Source organism: Coffea arabica, chromosome 8c, assembly GCF_036785885.1.
Source record: "Coffea arabica cultivar ET-39 chromosome 8c, Coffea Arabica ET-39 HiFi, whole genome shotgun sequence".
In the NCBI taxonomy this organism is placed as follows: domain Eukaryota; kingdom Viridiplantae; phylum Streptophyta; class Magnoliopsida; order Gentianales; family Rubiaceae; genus Coffea; species Coffea arabica.
The window spans coordinates 7,309,241-7,316,584 of record NC_092325.1 but is presented as its reverse complement, the minus strand read 5'-3'; the positions used below and the strand labels follow the sequence as shown (position 1 = coordinate 7,316,584).

The 7,344-nt window shown below is 34.3% G+C and overlaps 1 non-coding gene across 1 annotated transcript; it reads left to right on the top strand.

Annotated features, from left to right (window-relative positions):
- The first annotated feature begins 6,899 nt into the window (after nt 1-6,899).
- Nucleotides 6,900-7,006, top strand: LOC140013934 (small nucleolar RNA R71). The gene has a single exon (XR_011820786.1). It is a non-coding gene; the product is annotated as a small nucleolar RNA R71 (small nucleolar RNA).
- The last annotated feature ends 338 nt before the right edge of the window (nt 7,007-7,344 follow it).

The window sequence follows — 7,344 nt, the reverse complement described above, 5'->3', positions numbered from 1 at the left end:
ACCATTCACTTTGAATGGGGCACCATTTTTTTCCTTTTATTTCCACTGCTCCATAAGAAAACATGCGAACCACTTCAAATGGCCCGAATCATCAAGACTTAAGCTTTCCAGGGAACAATTTAAGTCTTGAGTTAAACAATAACATTTTTTGCCCTTCTTCAAAATGCTTAGGAAGAATGTGTTTATCATGCCAAAATTTCACTTTTTCTTTATAAATTTTGGCATTCTCATACGAGGTTAACCGCGATTCCTCCAATTCGCTTAGTTCGAGCATTTTCTTTTCACCTGCAGATTTAAAATCAAAATTAATAACTTTAATGGCCCAATAAGTTTTATGTTCTATTTCTACAGGTAAGTGACACGCTTTCCCATAAACAAACTCATATGGAAACATTCCCAACGGCGTTTTAAATGCCGTTCTATAATCCCACAAAGCATCTTCGAGCTTGTTTGACCAATCCTTTCTCGATCGATTGACATTTTTCTCTAGGATGATTTTAATCTCCCTGTTGGCCAACTCTGCTTGGCCATTAGCTTGAGGATGATAGAGAAGTGACTTTTTATGCCTACATCCATATTCAAGCAACAAAGTATCAATAATTTTATTGCAAAAATGCTTACTTTCATCGCTTATAATTGCCTTTGAGACTTCAAACCTACAAAATATGTTCCGTTTAAGAAATTTAAGTACAACCTTAGCATCATTAGTTTGTGAAGGAATGGCCTCCACTCATTTAGAGACATAATCGACTGCTAAATGAATGTACTTATTATTAAATGAGTTAGAACATGGTCCCATAAAATTAATACCCTAAACATCAAATAGCTTAACTTCCAAATATATAGTTAAAGGCATTTCATTCTTTCTTGAGATATTACCGGTTCTTTGACATTGATCACAGTTTTTAACCGAATTTCTAACATCTCAGTACATAGTAGGCCAATAAAATCCTGATTGTCATATATTTGCTACGGTTTTAGTTGTACTAAAATGACCAAGCTCTTATTTACATGAACAGGTTTAATAAATCATACTTTTCTTCTCTTATAAATAGCAAATTCATTGGAATTAGAATTCAACATATTCTTTTGAAAACAGACTTGTGTCTTGTGTTTGAGCAACTCATTTAGACCATCCATTCTTCTTTTCAAATCACCTTGTTCCTTTTTGAACAATTCACGAAATTTTGTTTTTCTATCAAGTTCCAAGTGTAAAGCAGTCTCACTCTTTTTGAAATAATCATTTTCAGCTTTCAATTTTTTGTTTTGTTGAAAAAGATTAGCATTGTCTTGAAGAAGAAAACTAATTTTATGTTTTAATTCCTTGTTTCTAGCATAAGATTCTTTCAAACTATCATACAATTTTATAATGAAAGATTCAAGATCATCATCAGTTTCATTGTCACTTTCAAATTAATAGTTAGAAAATGTTACCTTATCATCTCCAATGGCCATGAAAGCCAATTGAGCAGATTCTTCTTCTACAATTTCACCATCGGAGTTGTATTCATTCTATGTGAACTGAAAATTGTTGAATTTGGGTTTTCTTTCACCTTTTCTCTTTTTCATTGGACACTCACTCATGTAGTGTCCAAGTTGGCCACATTCATAGCATTTATCAGTTTACTTTTTATTGTACTCTTGCTTTCTTTTGTTTCTTGTGTTGCTGAACTGATTTGGGAATAAGTTGATGTTTCCTCCTTTTCTGAACCTTCGTTTATTTAGGATTCTCTTGAAACTTTTTGTGATGAGAACTAGATCATTATCATCAGTTTCCGTATCTTCTTCATCTAGGGAGGCAGAATCATCCACATCTTGAGATGCCTCTAAAGCAATACTCCTTCTTGCTTTTGCATCCTCTTCCTCTTGCACTTTGGATTTAAACTTCAACTCATAAAAGGTCAGAGAATTAATAAGTGATTCAATAGGCATAGTATTCAAATCTTTAGTTTTCTCAATAGCAGTCACTTTATTTTTCCAATCATTGGACAAGACATTCAAAATTTTTCTATTTTTTTCACCTAGAGAGTATTCCTTTTCCAGCACGTCTAAGTCCTTAATGAGGTCGTTGAATCTACAGTACATCTCATTAATATTTTCATGAGATTCCATCTTGAACGATTCATACTTTGTAACTAAAATAGATTTCTTTTGTTCTCTCACATTCTCACTTCTTTCATGAATTTCTCTAAGTTTGTCCCAAATTTCTTTAGTTGACTTGCAACCCTTGACTCTAATAGATTCATTTGAGTCTAAAGCACAATATAACACATTCATGGCTTTTACATTTAAGGTGAGATGAACTTTATCCACGGTAGTCAGTTCACTTCTTATTTTTGGTCTACATCTATGAGTATTTTCATCTATAAGAGAGGCATCATATGGACCTTCACTAATAATAAACCATAATTCAATATCAATTGATTGTAAAAAAATGATCATTTTTTCTTTCCAACTCACATAATTTGACCCATTAAATATAGGTGGTTTAATGATAGAATGTCCTTCAAAAACATGGCATTATTGGTTGTCATTTACTCATAAGCCGATTGAGTTTAATCTCAAGGAGACCAAACTCTGATACCAATTGTAAGGATCGGAGACAACCAAGTGGAAGAGATAAACAATATAAAGATCACAAACGTAACAATAAGTAAATAAAAAAGAAAAAATTGCAAACCAATTAACTACCCAACTCCTCTTGATCTTGTAGATTAATTGAAACAAGTTTTTTCAAGTTGATGAATTACAATCACTCTTGTGTACAAAGGATCTATTCCTCAGGACAAACTTCACAGAGCTACACTCATAAAATATTCACTCACAAATGAAAAGCTTACAATGAACCTCACACCACTAAGACTACAAATCTTCCTTGAAGAGTATTTTCTCACTAAAATCACTCTAGATTTTTTGTATCTTCAGTGTGCAAAAGTTGTTTGAAGTATCTGACCAACCACTATTTATATAGGATCAAGAAAGTGCCTCACTAATGCTTCCAACGGATAGAAAGTAGCTGAAGAGTCAACTAGCCGTTGGAGTGTTGGACGTTCGATAGCCCTGTTTTATGCGTCCGACAGCAGGCAATGAGTTCAAGAGATTTTCTTCAATTCTTTCAGACGTCCGGTGAAAGCTTTTTGTGCGTCCGACAGCAAACAAAGAGATTTAAGAAATTATTTTGTTTCTATCGGACGTCCGGTAGAGACATATTCAGCGTCCGATAGTTTTGTCGACTTCGAAGGATCCTATCGGACGTCCGAAACATGCGTCCGAAGTTGTGCAATGATTATCGGACGTTCGGTACTATCATCACAAGCGTCCGACAACTTTCAGCAACTTTTGTCTTATTTCAATTGCACTTGTTCGTAGAATCAAATAACTTCAAAACTAAAAATATATCTTAAAGAGATATTAGTATCATCCATTTATTTTGTAAATATCAAAAGATAGGGATCAATATCAACAGTATCACTCCACTAACTACAAAATTAACTAAATCAGCATATCATGGTGACTTTTGAATTGCCATTAAAAACTCATATGGAAATTCTTCTTTAATGGATGAATGGTCTTCTTGAGGCATGTTTTTCAGTCTAAAAAGATGATCAGCGACTAAGTTCTCGGATCCTTTTTTATTTTTGACCTCCAAATCAAATTCCTGCAATAATAAAATCTATCGAATTAATCGAGATTTTGCATCTTTCTTATTTAAGAGATATTTGAGTGCTGCATGATCGATATAAATGATGACTTTAGATCCTACTAAATACGATCTAAACTTATCCAATGCAAATATCACCACTAGCAATTCCTTCTCTATTGTTGCATAATTTACTTGAGTTTTATTTAGCATTTTACTTGCATAATAAATGACATGAAGTTGCTTATTATGCTTTTGCCCAAGAACAACTCCAACTGCAAAATCACTCGCATCACACATCAATTCGAATGGCAAACTCCAATCCGGTGATGCTATTATGGGTGGGAAAACAAGTTCCTTCTTCAACCTATTAAAAGTAAATAAACATTCATCATTAAAGTGAAAAGCAATATCTTTTGCAAGTAATTCACATAAAAGTTTAGCAATCTTAGAGAAATCCTTAATAAATCGCCAATAAAATCTCATGTGTCCAAAAAAGTTTCGAATGCCTTTCACATTGGTAGGTGGAGGCATTCTCTCGATAACCTCTATCTTGGTTTGATCTACCTTAATACTTTATGAAGAAATTTTGTACCCTAGAATAATACCCTCACAAATCATGAAGTGACATTTTTTCCAATTGAGTACAAGATTTGCTTCTTCACATCTCTGTAAAATTAGATCTAAATTGTTAAGACAATGATCATAAGTAGATCCAAATACAGAAAAGTCATCCATGAAGGTTTTCATGATTTTCTCATTAAAATCAGAGAAAATTACCATCATGCAACGTTGGAAAGTGGCCAGTGCATTACATAGTCCAAAAGGCATTTTTTCAAATGTAAAAGTGCCGTAAGGACAAGTGAATTTGGTTTTCTCTTGATCCTCCGGTGTAATGACTATTTGATTGTATCCTGAAAAATCATCCAAGAAACAATAAAATTTATATCCAACCAATCTTTCTACCTTTGATCAAGAAAAGAAAGAGAAATGATTCTTTCTAGTAGCTGCATTCAGTTTTCTATGATCAATACAGACTCATCACCCAACCACAACTCTAGAGGAAATCATTTCATCATTTTTACCACGTACTATGGTTATCCCCCCTTTCTTTGACATTACATAAATAGAAGAAATCCAACCACTATCAGAAACTGAAAAAATTATACCTGCATCCAGTCATTTAAGGATTTCTACTCTTTCCACTTCTTTCATGTTTGAATTTAATCTTCTTTGAGTTTCAACCACCGGTTTAGAATTTTTTTCTAACAAAATTCGGTGCACACAAACAGTTGGACTAATTCCTTTAATATCAGAAATTGTCCATCCTATAGTCTTTAAATACTTCCTCAAATCACGTAAGAGCTTTCCTAATTGCTCCTCATCTAGTACAGCATTGACAATCACCGGCAATGTCTCCTTTTCTCCAAAAATGCATATTTGAGGTATTTCGGAAGTGGCTTAAACTCAAACTGTGGAGTTTGCTCGCACGATGGTGGAGGTAACCCTTTACTCAGTCCTAACTCCTCATACGCATTGCTCCTTTTGGAAGAAATCTGTGTCTGCAAAAATTCAGTTATTTCTTCAACTTGTTCATCTTGTAAACCTATACCATTAAGACAAAATTCAAGAGAATCATCATCAAGATTAACTTGATTCATCTCTAATGTCAGTTCATCACATATGTCAACAGAATAAACATGGTCGGTAAAAGAGGGATACTTCTCCACTTTACTCAAATCAAACTCCACTTCCTCTTCGCCAATTTGGAACTTGAACTTACCACGTTTAACATCTATTATAGTACCTGCAATGGCCAAAAATGGTCTACCAAGAATAATAAGTACGTTAACATTTTTCTCCATATTTAAAACAATAAAATCAGCAGGAATAATGAATTTCTACACTTTAATAAGCACATTCTCCAATATGTCCATTGGATGTCTAATAGACCTGTCAGTCAATTGCAAGAAAATGTTAGTACGTTTTAACTCTTTCAACCCCAATTGCCTAGCCACAGTTAAAGGGATCAATGAAACACTCGCACCAAGGTCACATAGTGTTTTAGAGAATTCTACATTACCAATAGTGCAAGGAACTGTGAAACTCCGTAAATCTTTCAACTTTGGTGGCAATTTGTTTTGTATGATGGCACTACATTCCTCCGTTAATGCAATAGTCTCACTATCTTCCAATTTCCTTTTCTTAGTCATTATCTCCTTGAGAAACTTTGCATACGAAGGAATCTGCAAAATAGTACAACAAAAGGAATGTTAATATGTAATTGTTTGAAAATGTTGACAAACTTCTCAAATTCTTTGTCATTTCTCGAAAACTTCAATCTTTATGAAAATGGCACCGGTGGAGGAATTGGTGTTCTCTCTTCAATTTGTGGCTCACACTCTTTCACCTTTTCGTTCGCGTTAATTTTTTTGCTATTCTCTCCTAACTCACTCAACTGTTTATTTTCTCTTCTTTCATATTCTCTCTCACTTTCAATTACAGCCGGCTCACCTACTTCCTTACCACTACGAAGGGTTATAGCCTTCACATGCTCCCTTAGATTCACCTCAGTCTTGCTAGGTAAATTCTCTTGGTTGCGATTGTTAACTGCATTTACTATTTGCCTTAATTGGACTGCAACATTCCCTCAATTCTTTCAAACCTTTGAGTAGTGACATTGGCTAACTTTTCAATTTTATCATTTGATACATTTGCCAATTCCCAAGCTAGTTTGGACTCCAGAAGTGATTGTTTCGGTTGAAAATTCGGTGAATTAACTGGTCTTTGTTGGTTCCTTTAATCCTTCCATTCAAAATTCAGATGATTACGCCATCTTGGATTGTAGGTACTGGAGTATGGATTATTTTGGGATAGACGGTTGTAATTATTGAGATATTGAACTTGTTCGCTGCTAGAACATATAGAATCATCATGATTTCCATCGCAAGTAGTACAACATGCAACCATTACTCCTTGATTAGAGTGAGAACCAACATGCCTATTAAGCATCTTAACCACATTATCCATCTTTGCACTTAACATATTCAAGGTATCTACTTCAAGCATACCTGCGGTTCTCCTTATATTATCTTGTTCGTTGGCCCATTGGTAGTTATTAGCAACCATGTCTTCAATCAATTGTTGAGCTTTCTCGGTTGACTTTCCCATCAATGCTCCTCCCGCTGTCGCATCTACATGCGTCTTTGTTGGATAGGTGAGACCATTATAAAATATTTGGACTATTAACCAATCTGGTAAACCATGATGAGGACATCTTTGCTGCAATTCCCGATAGCGCTCCCAAGGTTCGTACGATGTCTCTCCTTCCTGTTAAGACAAACTAGTTATATCCATTCTAAACTTAATAGTTTTTTCAGGTGGAAAGAATTTATTAAGAAAAACATTAGTTAATTCAGTCCAAGTAGTAAAAGTATTTGTAGGATGAAATTGTAACCAAACCTTGGCCTTGTCCCTTAGCGAAAATGGAAACAATCGAAGTTGAATTGCATCATCACTAACACCATTAAACTTAATTGTATCACAGATTTCAAGAAATGTTGACAAATGAGAATTTGAATTTTCGGTAACATTACCTCTATATTGAAATTGTTGAACTATTTGAATCAGTGATGGTTTAATTTCAAAATTATTAGCATTTATCGTTGGCCTTGCGATGCTAATTTGAGATCCTTGTGTTCCCG